The sequence below is a fragment of the Vulpes lagopus genome, chromosome 21 (assembly GCF_018345385.1).
Source record: "Vulpes lagopus strain Blue_001 chromosome 21, ASM1834538v1, whole genome shotgun sequence".
Lineage (NCBI taxonomy): Eukaryota > Metazoa > Chordata > Mammalia > Carnivora > Canidae > Vulpes > Vulpes lagopus.
This window is the reverse complement of record NC_054844.1, coordinates 22653668-22675069: the sequence shown is the minus strand read 5'-3', so window position 1 is coordinate 22675069 and position 21402 is coordinate 22653668. Positions and strand designations below refer to the sequence as shown.

The window sequence follows — 21402 nt, the reverse complement described above, 5'->3', positions numbered from 1 at the left end:
GGAGTAAATTATTTCATCAGAGGCAAAACAGAGCATCAGGGCCCTTCATTTCTGAGTTCTGGCTCAGGTTTGGGAAGAAACTGTAGGCAATGTGTTCACATGATCACATATATCGTAAAATTTGCTAAGTAAGCTATTTTAGTTGTGAGCATTTGTGACCAGTGCCTCCACTTTAACATCTTTCCATTCCTTTTCTGTTTTGTGGTGAAATTAGAGAGGCCAAGGCTTTGTTTTGATCTGGGGTACAGTCCACCAAAGGAGGAATCAAGGTGGTGATACAATTATTTTAAATTAAGTGGGATAGAGTTATATTGTTTGCAAATACTTCTGTGTATAGTGAAGCTATTGATGATGTTCCACTTTGCCAATTCACTAGACATTTGGCACACAGAGGCCACATTGGAGCCCAGGGGCCAGAGGCCACAGTGTGCTATGGACATATGTACAACACTGAAAAATGATGAATGAGGATGCAAGAGTAAGTCTAGGTTTGAAACCTATAGAATCACAAGCTACTCTTTGGAAAACCTTTGTTGTTATTAGATATATAATATTATAAACAGAGTGTATGGTTTTATCAATGCACAGTCCCAGTAGAAGTTCTTTCCTGCTAGGAATTTAAAGACTAATGCAGTTTATACTGTTATTAACGCATTGGTTTTTTTCATTTTTGATGGATATTACAGAAATAGAATTTCTCAAATATCTGTATTTTTAGGACACAAACTTGTAGCAATGATATACGCTGCACGTACTGCTGTATGTGTGTGCAATTGCATGTTTTCTCAATCCCAGTTATGAATAGTTGAAAACAAATTTTATTAAATATGCTTGATAAAAGGATGGATTTTCTTTCTGTTTTCTCCACAGAAAATGATATTTACAAAGAGAGTACGCAGCCAATAACTGTAAGGGGAAGACAGCTTTAGAGAGGTATAGTCAGGGAGCTAATTAATATGAATATCATGGGGTTATTTTCTAGATTTTGTGATTTTTAAAAATTTTTCTTAGCATTTTGAAGTAGTAATTTTTGGGGACTTTTGCATTGTAAGTATTTACTTTCATGTTAAACTAATCATTTTAATTTGTATTCTCTTTCTAAAATTGCATAAGCCCTGTGGCTCCACAAAACCTGGATCTACATAACGCTTATTAAATATTTAGATACCATGAAGGCATACATCCTAGTATGTATTTGTTACTCCTTTTGTGTTTGGAGTTGAATGTATCTCCATAGTAACAATTTGTTATTTTTGTTCAATGATGGCTGGCACTTTGGACATTAAGTAATATCTTTAGTAAGTTGTAGGTAAGAAGAATTTCTATCTTCTCAAGATCCTGAGATGATACAATCATTCATTCTACAAAGCATTTTTTTATGGGTGAAAAACTGTTAAAAGTCCTTCACTAGGGATCCCTGGGTGGCGCAGCGGTTTGGCGCCTGCCTTTGGCCCGGGGCGCAATCCTGGAGACCCGGGATCGAATCCCACGTCGGGCTCCCGGTGCATGGAGCCTGCTTCTCCCTCTGCCTATGTCTCTGCTTCTCTCTCTCTCACTGTGTGCCTATCATAAATAAATAAAAAATTAAAAAAAAAAGTCCTTCACTATCCAAGGATTTTGATGTATGGAAATAATATTTACTTTATCTTTTCCCTCAACCATTTTTTTTTCTGGGTTAAGTTTTTGTTTCTGTGTTTTAAAAGAAGTTGAGAGGGAAGGAGTGGGTGAGGGAGGGAGACATAGAGGAAGAGAAAAAGGAAGTGAGAAAGAAAAAGCTTTAGAAATCAGAAGACTTTGGTCAGATTGGGTTATAACAGAATGGCAGGGGAGTCTCAGAACAGGTGCTTCAAATTCCCAAAAGTGGCCAGCACACAGTCAATGGCACTCCCAGGAAAGTAGCAAAGAGCTACTAAGACTCTCTCCCTAGAAGTTCTTCTAAATAATAATAAGTTTTAAACAAAAATGTATTTAATTAGTGCATTTGTTTTAGAATGATGGTATCTACCTATGTTTTAACTCCTTGTTGCAGATGGTACTTACAATGTTTCAGGGAATTAAGCTCAATATCTTCCTTTGGTAAACACATTTTACACTTTAACATTTTAACTCTCAACACAAAAACACTCTGTCCTAAGATTGACACAAAAACACTCTGTCCTAAGCATCTCTGTGCTCTCTTATTCCAGTTGTGTCTGGAGATTTAGGCATAGTCTACACACATATAGAGCACCCCCTTGTAAAGCATCCACTTTGGGCATACAAATGGATGGGAGTTCACAAATATGTACCCAGGGGTAACTGTGCCTACATGGTTTACCTGATTACTTCTGTATGTGTTGATGGATGACTTCAAATGTGTTAGCTGGAGGAGGCCTTTGTGTGGGTGCATGAGCAAGTGGGGGCTCTTCTGTGCCGGCACCAACAGGGTTAACCAGCCTTGCCAGCATGAACAATGGAAACCAGGCAGCTCTAAATGAAATGAGCTGAATATTTCATTCGGCCACTCAGCTGCCTGCTCCAATTGCCTCCTTTACTAAAATAAGAGCTTAATCTAAAGTGACAACAACATCAGTTTCTGTGTGCTCCAGTCACACTGAACATGACTTCCTTAACATAAACACTATTTACATGGACCGTCTGGATATAGCAGGGAATCAGGAGCGTGCCCAGCTAAGACCCAGGGTACAATGAAGGACGAGAAGCAGGCAGCTGAGAATTAACATCAGCAAATGAAAGCCTGACCCTCAGAGGGCATGTCCCTGATACGTTTTAAAATGAGAGAGCATTGCACCAGTAACCTTAGCCTTTGTAAAGACTATGCCATTTAAAATAAAATAGCACCTTTTCAGTTTAGACACTTAACCAAATGCATTATGTCTGACCCATTTTCCAACTTGTGTGACACGAGAGGATGGATCCCTAGCTGCAATTATTAGAATCTTTCAAACAATTGCAACCAATAACCTCCCTCCCCAGACTCCTTCTCATAGCAGCCTGTACTTCTTCGAGATAAAGAGGGCATTTCGTTCAGTGAGTTCAGGCCAGACAGAGACGTCAGGGGAGTGGGAGAGAAGATGTGACCCTTGAACTGAAGGCTTTGATGTCAATGTTAGCAGTACCCAGGAAATCCCTGTTTGAAAGTGGTTTTCAGCTTGAGAGTTCTGGAAGATTAGAAGCAAGAATGTGACAAGGCACCAGCCTGTCAGGACCCACAAAATAACACAGGTAACTTACTTCCAGCACCCCAGAATAGATAATGAGGGAGGCCGCAGTCCTGAAAATGCATTATTGATGGTTTATTTCCATAAGGAGGATGCTATAGTATTAATTATTTTTGCCATGCTGGCCACCCACTAGGAATTTTAAGGGTCACAAAATGTAGAAATACTTAATCCTATTGAAATTATTGACAGTTACTGGAAGTTAATGGTTTTTCCCACAGCTTCATAGATGAGGAAAGTAGAGCAGAGAGAGCCTTCACATCCATCTGAAGTCACACAGAGGCCTATAGGGAAAGAGTCCTTTTTTTTTTCCTGCCAGTTATTTCTACTTACTTCAAGTTATTGTAAAACTCTCATACCTAAAATGGGTCTTCTCTTAAAATCTCCCTTGACTCAGTCTTGTAAAGGCTGATACCAGACACTGGTTTGTGGCTTCTGGGCTCCAAAGACCCAAGGTTACTGACAAAATGGCAGCTTTTTTTTTTTTTTTTTTAAAGTATAGTTCTGTGTTATCTGTTCTCATCCTACTGGCACTGTGCCTGAGTGAATGCCCCCTGCTGTCCCTACTCCTGTCATGGTACATTTTAGATAAAGCTCTGATTCACTGAAGAAGAATGGGACTGATCATTTAAAACATGTTTCTTTTTTAGGAAAGGTATAATGAGTGGCAGGAAGAAAAATGGGAGAATCATCAATATCTAGCTGGCTTTAGTAGAATGCTCATTAATCAACAGGCATTTATTGAGAATCTATGAGATCATCAAGCATTGTGTTAGGGGGGAGAACATTATCTCTGGGCTCTTAAAGCCCACCTTCTAGAGAAAACGTTCATCATAATTTAAAAAGAAGAGTTTAAATTTCTGTAGAAAGCCAATAAGAATATCACCATTGTAAAAAAATAAAAATACTATTTCTGTTGTAGCTCTTCTCCTATGTTTTCATCTTCATTTTGAACTTAGGGGAACTGTGAGTAAGAGGACGACACCTTTTTGCTCACTACTTATTGAGGATTGACTGACTCCTTCAAGTCCTATTCTAGATATGACCCCAAAGGAATTATACATGTTTTCTCACAACCTGATGAGGATAATGACACTTGTACAAATATCAATTGTATAACTTGGTGAGTGCCTTAATAGATAGGTGCCAAATGCTTGAGAGCAGAGGAGAGATAGCAGTGACACCTCCCTCCTCTTGAGATCTCTTCGCATGACAAGGATCTTGACATGTATGCCTAATAGTAGCCAGCTCTTCAGCTTGGTGTGGACAGTCAACAAATATCAGCTGGAATTGGCAATGACAGAGGGAGCAAAGTCCCTGCCCAAATTAAGCTTGGAAGGCAGCCTCTACATGGATTATTGAAATCAATAGGATCTGCTGAAGGCAAGTGGGAAGTGGATCCTGTGTCTTGGCTTCTTTCAGCTACAATAAGGTTCTTGATGACCTTCTCTTTTTCCTTCTCAGGTGGGGGGAGAGGCTTGCCTTCTTTTGGGATGTGGCTACTGCTCTGTTGCCTCTTCATATTAAGGGGCATGGTTAGCTAGAGAGAGAGGGGCAGGTTTTTCTTGTTAAAAGTGGTATAAACCCAACCCACTAAGATGAATTTCAGGGTTTTAATGAAAAAAATTGCCTGAAATAGACTCAGAATCTCTACCATCTCTTTTATTTTTCTTTCAGTCACCTTTCCCCTAATTAATAGTGGTCAGGCTCTCAATTCTGCAATACTATTTGTGGAGCATTAACTAAGTCACTTTTAGTTTTATGTTTTCCCTGAGAAGGATATCGTTTTAAGAATATTTTGCCATTTTTATCTTCATATAGCTGCATATAAACCGATTCTTGTAAAATTAATCATAAAATCCCTTTCTTTCCCCCTTTACTCTTTTAATTTTAAACTTTTAGGGAATTTTGTATTTGGTCTTTTCTTTGGAGATGAGGGGCAAAATGTCTATTCTATTGTACTTTATTCTCTTTGTTGTATTTGATCTTTTCTCTCTTCTTTGGGGACAAGGGGCAAAATTTCTTCTTATGCTAAAATAGAAAATTGTTTTGCATCATAATTTTTTAAACAATGGAAGTTTTGCCATTTTTATATATAATTTCCACACTGAATGTAGGTTTTCATGAAAAGAACTATGTTTAAAGCAAATCCAGATGTAAGATTATATATCTTACAAGTTTCTGCTTAATGACTTAATGTTTTTAGGTTTTACTCATTTAGTTACTAGTACAAGAATTTAACTTTTTACGTCTCATCATTCAGACATCGAATTATTGGGGAGGTGGGGGCAAGTGATAGATTCAGTATAGGTGACCCCCAAGCTGTTCATCCCCCAAGCCCTTACAAAGCCCTTCCTTGTAGTATCAGGTTGTCATTCTGTTATCTTGGATCCTAGTTGGCCTGTAAATGTGTCCCATCAGAAAGACCACAGCCCAAAAAGTCAGTTCGCGATTTTGCAGCAGCTGTTGCTGCAGAAGGTAAATGCCGTGTAGATATTGATGAGCTTGCTAATTTGTTTAGTAGACAGAATTTAGAATGGGGAACAGGGTTTGTCTGCTAGCTGTCATCATCCGTCAGCCCCAGGCTGCCCCAGGCAGTGGGTTTGCTTTTTGCCAGCTTCTAATTTTACTTTCTTTTTCCTTAACTTCTATCTACTTTATTCATTTATTATATTCAAGAGTGTGGTGGTTGAGATGGAAAAAAATACTCATGCTCCACACTGGAGATTGAAGGTTCTCAAATGCTGTAGTTCTCTGATAGCAGCAGATTCCAGCTGGACCTGTTGGTCTTTTGACTGATGTCGTTAGTGAATGAAGACTATATTCTCATGTGGGGGTCTAAAGCACAATGTGACTGGAAGACTTGCCAAAGCAGCCCTCAGTCTTACATATTTCTATTTCCACCAAGATCAGAGTTTATATTATATTTGTTCCTTGGGGGTTCTCATTCAATTTATTAAATTTTTTTGAGTGCTCTCTAGGCATAAGTTATGGATGGCCAGAAATATATTGGGTGAACAAGGTAGAAAAAGCCCCTGCTCTGGAAGTGTTTATACTCTAGGGGTAAAGATGGGAATAAGAGAATAAATACACAATACTTCAAAATAGTGATAAACCAAATGAATGAAAGAAATGAAGTAGAGTAAGGAATAGACTTGGAAGTGCTATTTTAAATTTTTTTTTTTTATTATTTATTTATTTATGATAGTCATACAGAGAGAGAGAGAGAGGCAGAGACATAGGCAGAGGGAGAAGCAGGCTCCATGCACTGGGAGCCTGATGTGGGATTCGATCCCGAGTCTCCAAGATCGCGCCCTGGGCCAAAGGCAGGCGCCAAACCGCTGCGCCACCCAGGGATCCCGGAAGTGCTATTTTAGATGAAGAAGCAAGGGAAAGTTCTCTGAGGAGATGACTCCTGAGTCCTGGGCGATGACCAGTCCTGGAAAGATCTATGGGGAGACTTTAGGGAGAGGAAATGGCAAAGGTAAAGACCCAGAAGAGACATCAAGCTTATTAAGTTTCATGAACAACAGGAAAGCATGTGTAGCTGAAGCAGGTGGTGGGCCATGGGAGTGAGAAGGAGCATCAGGCAATGACATTGGGAAGGAAGGAGGATCAGGTCACTTGGATTTTATTCTGAGTGTGATGGGAAATTAGTTGTAAGTGAGGGAGTGACTTGGTCAGATACACATTTTTAATCACTTACTCTGCTACTGTGTAGACAGTAGATTACGGGGGGCAAGTGGAAGCAGAGAGAGATCAGTGGGGAGACCATTGTAATAGTCCAGTGAGAAGTGATTCTATCTAGTACTTGTGATAGTAGTTGAGCTGGCAAGAAGTAATCAAATGGCATATATTTCATATATTTCGAATAGCTCTAGCTGATGGTTTGGTTATGGGGATGTATATGAAAAGGACAATTAAGGGTGATTTTTAGATGTTTTGACTTCAGGTATTGAATGGTCAGAATGCGTATAATTAACTCATACAGTTAGGGGAAGGTTATAGGATATAGTGAGGTGGTTACTAAGTATAAGTTGTTTTTAAAGATCCATTGTTGGTGAAATTTGAAATATCCTGTAGAAGAAAAGAAGTGGCAGGAGACTCAAGATGAGTAAATGTTACCCTGGATTTAAAATGAGAGAAAAGGATTATATTTCTTATATTTATATTTATTTTTTATATTTATTTATATTTTAGTAAACTCCTAGATTGTGTTTTTTGTAAATCATTTCTGAACACTTAGAAACAAGATGGTGTTCACAAGAAGCTAGTATGGGTTCTCTAACACACAATCATACAAAATTAACCTTATTCTTTTTAATAAAGTTATTCTATTATCAGAATAGAATATCAGGTACCATCATTTATAAACTATAGTTTTATAATATATCATGTAATTTTGTGCAGAAAGGAAATTGACTTGGTAACATGAATTAATAGTTGAAGAACCATATCTAAAGGATATAGATTAACATAATATTATCAGTCTAAAGAGAGGCCTGTTCATCAGCTTATCCTCTTTAATATTTTTATTAAGAACTTTGATGAAGGCAGACTACTTTCTTACACCATACACAAAAATAAACTCAAAATGGATTAAAGACCTAAATGTGAGACCTAAAATCATAAAATAACCAGAAGAAAATATAAGCAGTAATCTCTTTGACATCATCAGCCTTTGCAACAGTTTTCTAGATATGTTCCCTCAGGCAAAGGAAATAAAAGCAAAAATAGACTATTGGGACTACACCAAGATAAAAAACTTTTGTACAGTGAAGGAAATGATCAACAAAACAAAAGGCAATCTACTAAATAGAAGGTATTTGCAAATGATACATCAATAAGGGGTTAATATCCAACTTATTTATTTATTTATTTATTTATTTATTTATTTATTTATTTTTTTAATTTTATTTATTTATGATAGTCATACAGAGAGAAAGAGAGAGAGGCAGAGACACAGGCAGAGGGAGAAGCAGGCTCCATGCGCCGGGAGCCTGATGTGGGATTCGATCCCGGGTCTCCAGGATCGCGCCCTGGGCCAAAGGCAGGCGCCAAACCGCTGCGCCACCCAGGGATCCCTATCCAACTTATTTAAAGAATTTATACAACTCAGCACCAAAAAAATCCAATAATTCAATTAGAAAATGGGCAGAGAATTTGAACAGACATTTTTTCAAAGAAGGCATATAAATGGCTAACATGTTTTAGAAAAAATATTTGGCATCCCTAATCATCAGGGAAATGCAAATCAAAACCATAGTGAGATATCACCTTATACCTGCCAGAATGGTTATCAAAAAGGCAAGAAATAACAAGTGTTGGCAAGGATGTGGAGAAAAGGGAACCCTTGTGCACTTTTGGTGGGAATATAAAACGGTGTAGCCACTGTTGGAAACAGCATAGAGGTTTCTCAAAAAAATTAAAAATAGAATGACCATGCAATCCAGTAATTCAATTACTGGGTATTTACCCAAAGAAAATAAAAACATTAATTCCAAAAGATATATGCACTGCTATGTTTATTGCAACAGTATTTACAGTAGCCAAGATATGGAAGTAACCTAAATGTCCATTGATAGATGAATGCATAGAGAAGATGTGGTATGTGTATATTTGTGTATATATACATATATATGTATATATACATATATATGAAAGACTATTACTCATCCATAAAAAATGATATCTTGCCATTTGTGACATGGATGAACCTGGAGGGTATTATCCTTAGTGAAATAAGTCAGACGAAGATGAATGTTATATGGTTTTACTTATATGTGGAATCTAAAAAAACAAAACAAAACAAATCCAAAGCAGAAATAGACCTATAGGGATCCCTGGGTGGTTCAGCAGTTTAGCACTTGCCTTCAGCCCAGGGTGTGATCCTGGAGTCCCAGGGTCGAGTCCCACGTCGGGCTCCCTGCATGGAGCCTGCTTCTCCCTCTGCCTGTGTCTCTGCCTCTCTCTCTCTCTGTGTCTTTCATGAATAAGTAAATAAAATATTAAAAAAAAAGAAATAGACCTATAAATCTAGAGAACAAACTGATGGTTGACATGGGGAAGGGGGTTGGAGGGAAGGGCAAAATGGGTATAGAGGAGTAGGAGGTACAGGCTTCTAGTTATGGAATAAATAAGTTATGGGAATGAAAGGTACAGCATAGGGAATATAGTCAATGATATCATAATAGCATTGTATGCTGACAGATGGTAGCCATATAAGTGGTGAGCATGGCATAATGCATAAACTTGCCAACCTGAAACTAATATAACATTGTATATCAAAAAACCCCATTGTATATCAGTTATACTTTAATAAAAACACATATTTTAAATATATGTATATTATTTTAAAAATTATATATGAAATATATATAAATTAATATATTTAGTATATACATTTATATGTCTATAAATATATATTGTATAATATCAAGAAAATACTAAGTCCTGAGGCTAAGACCCTGACCTATAAGGTCAAGAACAAAGCAGTTTCAGTTCGATATTAAGACTAACCATTGGATTTAAATGGAGAGCATTGACATACTCTAATTTGGTATGGGAAGCATACTAGATACGATGAAAATTAAGACACTCTCAAAAAACTCTAAATCTACCAATTAATTTAAGCTATTAAGGCAGGTTAGCATAATAATGAGACCTCAAGATTCTTGGCTTATAATGAGTATAATAGAAAGAATGGATATTCCTTGGTAAGGTCCACCTAATTTTGTCTTTAGACTTGACACAGTAGGATAATATGATATGCTAAGGTTTGTCTATTCATTAAAAAAATAAAGAAAAGAACAACTTTGATGAAGGAACGAAGTAAGAAGTGGACTAACACTTTGTTTCCTGTTTTTGGCAAGGACATGCTTGTCACATTAACCCATTTTATCTCATTGGGTACTTAGAAAGTCAGTGATAGGCTCAATGTTGGCCCAAACTTGACGAGATGAAATTTAATGGTGTAAAAGTAAATATACATATAATTTTTAAAATAAATTGGTCAATTGTAGGTGGAGGGTATTTGAGTTTGATACATTTTTAAGATATTCTGGTTGATTTTATGTTCAGTATAAGCCAATAGTAAGATATACCTGCTCAAACAAGTGGTAGTGTCATCTTTAACAGCATTAGTAGAAGATACCGAGTGTCCATAACCAGTGAGATAATCACCTGGTAAAAAGTAAAGTAGTCAGTTTGTATGACACTTATGGGTAAAATAATTTGAAGGACATTCACTGGTGAGTCAGAGGGGTAGATACTCTGAAAGCTAATAGTTCACATAAAGAGGAGTTGTTTAGCTTGAAAAAGGGAAATTTAGGAAAGATTTCAATATAGTTCTTAAAAATATCAAAAAAGGATTGGCCTTTGAGTCAGTCAGGGCCACAGATAATGAAAGAAACAGATAATGGGAAAAAAAAAGAAACATGATGGTCTTAAATGAAATGATTTGGGGAGAATTTAAGAAAGGGAGTAGTTATAAGGATATAGACAGGGTTTTAAAAATACACGGCAACAGTAAGATACCACTTTGCACTCATTAAAAATGGCCAAAATAAAAAAGACGAAATAATAAGTATTGGTGAGGATATGGAGGGATTGGAACCATCATACATTGCAGACAGGAGTATAAAATGGGCAGCAGCTTAGAAGAGTCTATCTCTAAGACTCCCACAAGGTTAAATCTTTTGTTACCATATGACATAGGAATTCTATTCTCCAATTCATCAAAAGTTGAACACATATGTCCACATGAAAACTTGTACGCAATACTCAGAGCAGAATCAATCATAATAGCCAAAAAGTGGAAAGAACCCAAATATCCATCAAGTAGTGAATGGATAAATAAAATGTGGCATATCTACACAATGGGATATTACTTACAAATAAAAATAAATGAAGTACTGATACATACTTCAACATGGATGAACCTTGAAAATATTTGCTAAATGAAAGGAACCAGTCACAAGAGACTATATCTTGTATGATTTCATTGATATGAGATGCTCACATAAGCAAAATCTATAAAAACAGAAAATAATTTTTTTTTTCCTCCTCTAGCGCTGGGAGGTTGAAAGAGTGGAGAATGACTATTAATGGGTATGGAGTTTCTTTTTAGAGTGATGAAAATGTGCTAAAGTTGATTGTGGTAATGGTTGTACAACTTGTTGAATATATTAAAATCCGTTGAATTGTACACTTTAAATGGGTGAATTGTATGATATGTGAGTTATATCTCAATAAAACTGTTATTAAATGGCACTGACAAGGTTGGTACAGTGCTCTGGGGATAATAATAGCAGAGAGTTGTCACTACCTCTAGGCCTAATGGGACCAGGAGAGGGGAACTGTATGGAGAGACTCACCTAACGGGGGAGATACCACCAGATTCTGAAAGTCACTTGCAAGGAGGAAGCTGCAGAAATACATACCTTGACCTTGCTTTTGTCTTACTCTTTGATCTCCTGCTGATGCCTCTCATTTTCAAAAACCAATCAGAAGCCTGGGAGCAAGGGACTCTCTTGATATGTTATAGAAATCAGCAACCCAGGGCGCAGCTAGGTGAAAGGTAGAGCTCGAATGTGGGTATGAAACACAAGTGCTTATGTGTAGCTTTGGAACTGAGACCAGTAGAGGAAAGTTAAAATGAGATGTTTTGCTTCAAAATGAAATGCATTTTGATTTCTGGAAATAGAGTTGTACTGAATCTGAAATGATAATAGAGAAATTACATAGAGGATTCTAGTTTTAAATTAAGGATTGAATTAATTACCTCTGAAATTTCCTTACACTCAAGTTTCTGTCTCTAACCCCTGGCATATTGGCACTGATTGTATTATCATTTGGCTAGCTGTGGTTTAGAAGTTCAAGATTTGGGCTTTGGCTAACAGAACATGGAATAGATAGATTTTGATGATAGTGAAAAAGCACAGGGAATATTATAAGTATGGAGTGGTCACCTTGAGTTCAACTTCACTGACAAAGAAATTGAACTCTAATGTGGTTCAAGTCTGAGGAGAGAAATGGCAAAAGAAAAAGAAAGAAGCTTGTTGTCAAAGATGTAGGATTTGGAGAAATAAAATTTGCCTACTTAACAATTTTACTGATTATATTAGCCCTACTTTCCTTTTTAGTTTAAAATGACAGTAAAATATGGCACTTTAATATTCTAAGAAAATTATATTTGGCTTTCATGAACATGAAAGATGTCAAAGAAACGTGTATATTTTCTCTCCTATATGTTTCACTAGGTTTCCTGCTGGATCTGTAGGGGAAGTGCTAGATCTGCCATAGAACCCACACCTTATTCTGTGCTGGCCAAGAGGCATGCTTTATGCCACTCCTCACTGCTTTTGCCTAAAGAGGATCTATAGGGATGGGATATGGGATGAAAGTGATATTAGAAGAGGGTGGAAAGTGCTTGAGTGATGATGTTAATGAAGATGCTAGGTGCAGTAACCTCACAGTTTGCAGGCTACTTACCTTGAGGAATTAGATAAGTTGTTTGATGAGTTTTATGGTTTTCTAAAATTGGTAATTTCACTTTTGTGCCATATTATATCTATTACATTAAATGTATAGCAATATAATCGAATACATGGTCCAGTGCCAAAATCCAGAAACGAAGATGCTCATTTACAACTGTGGACATTATGCAAATAAACCACTGATTATATCCTGCCAACTGAAATGGTTGTAGGATTTGAAAAGAATATTCAAGGCTGTGGAAGTATATTTTCTATTTCTTTTAATTTATTTCTGGACATCCAGATATATATTATAAATACTTGATTAGACTTCTTGGATTTTTAGAAATTAATTTTTTCCTCTCAGTATTTTGTATAGCAAATTTTACTGTTTACTAAAGGCCAATAGTTTTAGATTACTCTTTCTTTATTTCTATAAGTGCTATTCTAATTTTTATTAACTAGCTACTAAAATTCTCAATTCATTGAAATGGATGGCATTTCACTGGAATAGGGCATTTATTTTGGTGGAGGACATTTAGTATAGGATTATTGTTCAGATAGATATTTCTCAGTTACATGACAAGAACCCAGGAGTACAATTTTCTCAAATGCTTCCAATTCCCCAATATTTATGTGTGTTTTTTACTTCAGTATTGTTTTTGGTTTCACAATGCAAGAGAAGACATTTATCTATATTTTTTATGAGACATTTGGCTTCAGTGTAACAAATATTTGTGAATAACATAGGGTTAATATTAGAATTAAATGATTTAATGCTTATAACACAAAGGATCTGGTATGTAGAATTATAAAAGTTATACATAAGGCCTACCACATAGTAGACCATAGTAAAAGATAGCTATGATGTTGGTGGTGATGATGATGGTGGTGATGATAGTGACTTTAAGGTAGCTATACAATTATCAAAGTCATTTTTACATAATGATTTAAAGGGAAAGACATAATTTTGTAAAAACCTTAAAACATTTAATTTTTAAATTTTCTATAAATCTTAAAGCTGAAACATAAAACTTCAAATATGCTCAGCATGAGGTCTCATCAACAGACCCTCAGCATGTATGTTTCCTTGCCATTCATGGAAAAAATGTGAGCCATACTCATCCAGGGATGGTGCTAAATATTTGTTCTTCTGGATTATCTGAACTCCAGTCGTAGTGAGTCAGACTACCAAACTTAGTCTATTACTTTAGTATTCATTATGTGCGTTGACAGCATGAATTTAACTGCCTATGATTTATCAGTATATGATGAGCTTTAAGAAATTGTCTCTATTAAAACCAAATGACTGTATAAGGATTTCTGTACTTTTTAAAAGACCATTCTTTTAGATGCTGCAAATTCTGTCCTATCTTTTAAATAAAGACTCATTTGAAAACAACTCCTTGTAGCATTCGGAGCTTGAGAAAATTTTTGTTTGGTGAATATAAATTTCTATTACATTGTAGTTTCTCTTCTGAACTCCACACACACATATCCAAATGGTTCCTTGGCAATTCCAGGTGGCACATGTAAATGAGCCCCTGATGTTCCCTTCACACGTGCTCCCAGGGAAATCTTCCCCTAGTCAGTTAAAGGAAAATCCATTCTTCCCATTGCTGAGACCCCAAACCTTTCATCATCTTTGACTCCTCTCTTCTCTTTCACTTATATCCCCCCTAATCCCTCAACAAAACTATCAGCATAACCTTCAAAATATTTCCAGGATCTGACAACCTTTCTTCATCCCCACTATTTCCAGTCTGGTCCAAGCAGCCGTCATTTGTACTTAAGGCTGGAGGCTTCTAACTGGACTCCTGCCTTTGTTCCCCTTCAGTCAGTTTTCAAATGGCAGCCAGGGTGGCCCTTTACATTGTAAAGCAGATTAGTCATATTATGTCCTCTGCTGCAGGGTCTTACTGACTTCCTTTCTCAGGGGAGTCCTTGAGCCTCAAGGAGCAGAGTGTGCCCCCAGCACACTCCTAGCAGAGTTCACCTTCTGCTGCTCCCCGCTCACTGACTCTGCAGCAGTCATACTGGCCACTCTTCTTTCTCTAACATGCCACTCTTCTTTCTCTAACATGTCATGCCTCTTAAGACCCTCGCACTCCTATCAGGTGCCCTCTGCTGCAAGGCTCTTGCTTCATTACTAAATGAGTCATTCCAACACTTTCTTCAGGTCTTGACTCAAATGGCACCTTCTCAGTGAGGCTCTTCCTTCTCTATCTACAATTTTATCTAGCACTTCCCTTACTTTAATTTTTCTCCTAGCCCTTCTCTAATGAATATAGTATATTTCAATTCATTTATCTTGTTCAGATTTTATCTCCCTGAGTAGAATATTAGCTTCATGAGGGCAAGGAGCTTGGTGTGTTTTGTTTACTGCTCTATCTCCACAACCCAAGTTACTTCCTCGCAAATGGAGACATTCAACAGATAAATGTTGAATAAACGAATAATTTATCGTTGATTTTGGCTGATGTTCTGTATTTACGGATACAGAAAGATAATGCACCTTGTTTTCTTCTTAAATTCCATGTAGACAGCTTTGAGTTAAAGTCAAATTCATACTAAATTATTTTTCATTCCTATTCTCCCTGAAGTACTTGTTAAATTAACCACAAGTCTTTTGAATTTATTTATCCAACTTTTATTGAACACCAAACTGTGTGTAGGTCTCTGCACGAGGCTCTTAAGAGACATGATCCACCTTTTAAAAGACATTTTCAATTTAGTTAGTAAGGCAAAACTAGCAGACAAGCTGTATAGAAAGGCTGTTTTCAAATATAAGAGAAGGCTGTTTAAGAGGGATTCATAGACTACTTGACTGAGATTTTTATCAGAAGAATGTGTTCTCATCCCCCATCTATTGGTTATAAGTTGGGGTACATGACTTGATTTTTTAATAAAAGATATTCTAGGTGAGTTCATTAATCCACACAACCATTCATTGAGGATCATTGATTTAATAGCCATGTATGTATGTATTGTACTTATAGACAGACAAACATTCCTTTCACTTTATTTATCAGGGCCTGCCTGGTGTATTGTCACTGTAATTGAAGGTTTCCTAATTTATTTTATTTTATTATTATTATTTCCTTAAGATTTTATTTATGAGAGACACACAGAGAGAGGCAGTGACATAGGCAGAGGGAGAAGCAGGCTCCCTGCAAGGAGCCCGATATGGGACTTGATCTCAGAATTCTGGGATCACACCCTGAGCCGAAGGCAGATGCTCAACCACTGAGCCACCCAGGCATCCTGAAGGTTTCCTAATTTAAAGAGGCATTCTAAATCTATTAACTTTGGGGGAACAATTTATATTAATATTAAAAGTAGACACGTATTTAATTATACTTGCTTCCTCCTTATGAAACAGGATGTTCTGGTTGCTTGTTTTGGTTTTTAGTTTGTCAACAAGTAAAGCTGCCACTTCATCTGAAGCAGTGTCTGGCTTTTTGAGCATTTGTTGTGGCCAGACTGCCCTTTTGCTATTTGTAGCTGAATGAGCATTTATGCACTTCCCATGATACAATTCTCACACTAGTAATGCATGCCTTTCAGAGACTGGACTAGTCTTGTGCATTCTATTTGTGATTGCCACCTCAAGTAAAAATTACACTAGTGCAAAATCTGCAGACTAATTTTCTCAATCTGTTGCATGCTGCCCTGAAAATGCCCCCTTTAGGAGTTTTACTTGTTTCAAACTTTAGTGGAAATTTCAGGGACTTTCTTTCTGATTAGTTGCCTATTATTAAAGAAAATACAAATCTCTTATTGTATTTTTCTTTTTCATCTTTATATTTAGGTGAAGCTGGACATACAGACCAAGGAGTATAAACAATTTGCTATCATTATCATTTTGAACTTAGGCATCAAATTCTTTGTTTTTCCCCAGTTTACTCTTGTGCATCCTGCTTTCCTTTTTAAAAAATATTGCAAGAGAATGAGACAATTAAAAATACTTGCCCTTGAAAATAAAAGCATCATGAGTCTCAGTTTGGAAAAGGGTTTATCTCTGGGTTCTATGAGCTAGATGCACACTAATTTACAGTGCTGGAACCAAATGGGTTGAAAATCCTTGTTTTCCCACCAGATGGGTTATTTTAAAATATCACAAAACTTCTGAGGTTATTTACATTACAAATGTGCTTCTTCGCACACATCAAGAATTGAGTACCATGTTTTGACAGTAACTCCTTTATGAAATTATATGTTGCGCAAGTAGAGTAAAATTCAAGTCATTCTCAAGGGAGCAGGCTTATGAATCTGGATGAGGTCACACCTCTTTAAAGATGCAGTTTGATAATCCGACATCAAAACAAAGGAATTCTGTTAATCCTCTCACAAAAGTGCAAATTGCTAATCAGATCCCTGGGCTGGGCTGGCAGCTTGGTAAACAATGAGCTTGGCAGAAGAGCAACTTTGGGCGGATAGATAGCTGAGAAGCTTGGGGTACCAACTTTGCCCCTGTGTTAGCCCAGTTGGGCCTGTTGTTTCGAAACAATTATGTTTGTCAATGGAGGTGGTTCTTGCAGTTATTGTGTTCTTGTGCTTTTCTCCTTCCATGTTAATGATGATGCAAATCAATCTTCCTGTCTTTCATTTCACTTCACTGGTGTATAGGCTACTATGCCCCTATATTCTTTTCACTTGGATGCATGTGTCTTTTGAATTTTCATTACACATTCCTTTACAAGCCCAGAGGGTTTTCCTTCCTTCCCACAAATAGTGTGGTGGTATTTGAAAAAGGAAGAATAAATCCTAACCCAACTGAAGAAAAAAAAAAAAAGTCTCTTCTAGAAGGTGTAATAGTTGGGATTCTTTTTTTGATAAATGATAAATCCCGATTTGAGGCAACTTAAGGGGAAAAGCTGGAATTTGTTGTACAAAGGAGTACAAAGAATGCAAATAACCAAATCGAGGGAAGGCAGAAATGTAGATTGGCCTTAGGAGCAGTTGGGACCAAGAAGTCATACTCTGTCAGGGTTTGATCCCTTTCTCTTGTCTCCCTGTCACTTTAGATAGTGACTTTACTCTTTCTTGTTCAATAGAGATTTCTCTGTAGGGAAGGAAATGTCCCCATTGATGACAGCTCAGGAAGTTTATAGCTGGCTGCTTTTTCCACTTAAATAAAATATCTCAGGGAAGGACTCTGATTGGCTTTGCTTCTATCAGGTGCTTATCCTGGGCTCATCAACCCTGTGTATACATAACTTCATATTTGTCAGAATGTAGAAGGTGCTTGCTGTTTGTTTTACTCTGTCATCTTCAGATTTATTGAAATATGTAACTGGCCTGAAGAATTCCACAAACTGATGACTGTCTCAGTGAGTGGAATTACTTTACACATCTCAACACCACTTTTTCTAACTCTAATTCTATTTCACTCTCTTGGTATTTCCAACTTTCACCCAGATGTGACTAAGAATTAACTTGAAAGTGAGAAATACAACTTCTTCATTTTAAAAGGGGATTTCGTTAAGAGAGTGCACTGTTTTGAATACTTCTTGCTAGTTGTGTGTCTTCTATTAAGACAGTGTTCGGAAATTATTTGAGTGCAGTGCCTGTGTTGAGTGCCTGTGTTGGAGTGAAAATTATAGTTTGGGTTGTGGAGTTATCTTTTGATAGGTAAGAGTAGTGTACTTTTGCTGCAGTACAGTATGGGCTGCAGATGATGTGTTGGTTTTCAGTCAGATGAATGATACAGAAATGATAAATCTACATCTGTAAGAGGAGAAATGCATCAAATGTAGAGGTTTGGGGTAGAGGCTGCCCTGGTGGGACTGTGCTACCCACAGCCAAAGCTTTCTGAATAAGAGCACTGTCTTTTTAAAAGCAATAGGGGGTGAGGATTGAGGGAGTGCTCACAGCGGTAAGTATAACACAGCTGTGCTCTGTTTATGCTTCGGCTACAATAAAAAAGCTATAAAATGTGAGATGTCATAGCTCCACTTTGCTTTATTTATACTATTTCCTCTGAGCTCTGTCACACTGCACATTCATCTGCTAAGTTGCAGCAAGAATGGAGATTAAAATATCACAGCTCAAAATAGGAGTCAAGCGGAAGGAGATTCATCATAGCCCTATTAAAAATATGTAAATATGGGAATGAAGTCATTTTAAAGCTATACAGCCCTCCTCCTTTATGAGTTAAGATCCCTTGAGCAAGTCGTAGGCTGTGCAAGGGACAGGGCTAGAGCACTTGTTCCCCATTTCTTTCACCCATGGAATCCTTTTAAGATTAAAGACTTTGAACTGAACTGCAAATATACATGTTTTCCTACAGTCATGCCTAAATTAATAATGGCAGGAAATCTGATGCAAAACAAAAAAACAAAAGATTTGATAATTAAAGATTATACATTGTTCACTTAGAATTATTAAAATTAATATACGAAATCTTTTTGACCTCATATATGAGTGAAATTTGACAAATGTCCAGAAGTATCCATAGATAGTAAAGTTCCAAGAAGGAAACTGAGACTCGGAGATGTAGTCTGGCTTTCCAAAATCCCATTACTAACGATAAAGCTAAGACTGGAAGCTAGCGTTCCTCCCTAAAACTTTGCTAGTAAATGACTTCTCATTTTCTTTATCTGTAGTCTTTACAAAAATTTACCCTCTGCTGTCTATATAGTGTGCTTAGGAAAGTCAGGAATAGGCTTTCTGGATGGATAAATCTTCAATGATATTTATTAACAAGACTTTTATGCTCTCTTCTGTGGTTGCTGAATGACTGTTAGCATTTTGGTCTCCTTATTTTCCACATGTGTAATCGTTGTAATAATAAAGACCAACATTTACTACATCCTTACTGGGTGCCAGGAGTGGTCCTGTTTGCTTGATGTGTATACATTATTTTACTACTCACAACAACCCGATCCTGTAGGTGTAATTCCTCATATCTTGTAGACATGGAAACTGATGTATAGATCACATAGCTGATGAGTGAGGACAGGAATTCAAACCAAGCAGGTTGGCTTCTGAGCCTGTACCCTCAGCCACAATGGCCTTTCCAAAAGTTTTAGAAAAAGACCAAGAAGAGCACTAGGCTGGAAAAGAGAAGCCCTGGATTCCAGGCACAGTCTTGCCATTATGCTAGTAAACTAATTTTCCTCACCTGTAGAATGCAGTTAAGAAATGATTATATCCTTTCCAGTTTCAACTTGGTATGCATTTCTATACTATCACCTTACAAAAATAAATTTTTGAGCAATAACTTCTTCCTGCAGTCTTATTTAACTTTAGTTTCAGAAATGGCTATGGTGACTATTTCTAATATGCAGTGATTCTAGAACTTCTTTTGTCCTGTACTTTTCACTGTGTTTTAGGTGAATTTTTTGGCTGCAATTAATAGGAGTATTCTAGTTAGCTAAGGAGCTTCTAGCTGTGTGATCCTGAGCATATTTCTTAATTTCTTGTCACAGTTTTCTTGTCTGTAAAATAAAGGTCCATACCCATAGAGTCATTTTGAGAATTAAGCTAGATATTATATGTAAAGCACTTAGCATGATGTCTGTGCATAGTCACGACCATACAATAGCAAAGTGTTTGATTATGATCACTGTGGATCACCCCCCCCACCCCATCTGATTTAACATCTCTGCCTCTCATTCTTCATGCTACCAGTTCTTTTATTGTGATTGGCCAGTTAGCTTTTTTGTGCCTGTATTAGGAATTCTGTATTAGGAATTCCTGTTATGATACTATCAGAAGATGCTGTCTACTTGAAGTGGAAATATGAGAGCAGATGGGACTTTGGAAATCAGATAGGATAGCCCCTTAATGTGGTGATTTTAATACCCTGAAAGAACAAGTGACTTGTCCAACACTCAGCTCGTAGAACACAATGGTATAACCTATAGGTCCTAAGAGCAGTTTCCAATAGAGTACTGCTACCTATGTAGTTATTAAATAGAACATGTGAAGGTTCTTGAGATTTGTCAAAAGGACCACAACACACATCTTCGTAGTTTAAATTAGGCAAATTGCCGGAGTATTTTAGATTTATAGTGATTTAAGATTTTAGATCATATGTCTTTTGGGACGCCTTCATGAGAGGAGATGAGGATGCTTTAGGCTGGTAGAGGAATAAAAGTGGTCATCTTTCTTATGGACTCTTAAGAAATTTATGTTTTTGGTTTTTTCCTCCATTTTGAGTGAGGTAACGTGATTTTTAACAGTATGGGAAGAAGTAGACCTAATATATTTAGAGAATGTATAAAGGAATAAGAAAAAAGATTTTTATAGTGATTTGGGTAATTTAAATAGATAAATAGTCTGATAAAACATATAATAATTTTTGGGACACATCCAGTTGAGTCACAATGTATCAACATATACTCTAATATATAGGGGAAATGGAGCTGTTTCTATAATGTATTCTTGTTCCTGAGTCCCTACCCTGAAGGGTACTTTGAAAGGGAATCAAAAGTAAGTACAATATAGTACAAAATAACTCGGTGTTCTCACTATCAAATCATCTCTTTCTGTTATTTTTTCCCCCTCTATTTACGAGGCCCAGGACTAGGCAGGGACAAGAGAGGCACCTTGGCTGTAGAATGTAAGGAGGCATCCCTCATTGGTGGCAACCCTGCCAAGTTAATGACCCTGAGAGGGATGACTCCTTACATTTTGTGCTGTCCTCAGGGCTTCACAAACCTCACTTTCATGTTGGCTCTGCCCATCCACACTAAGAA

At 37.0% G+C, this 21402-nt stretch overlaps 1 protein-coding gene across 12 annotated transcripts in view; it reads left to right on the top strand.

Moving 5' to 3' along the window:
- SOX5 (SRY-box transcription factor 5) overlaps positions 1 to 21402 on the top strand; it is a 1001956-nt gene that overhangs the window by 156488 nt on the left and 824066 nt on the right. The window lies entirely within an intron of this gene.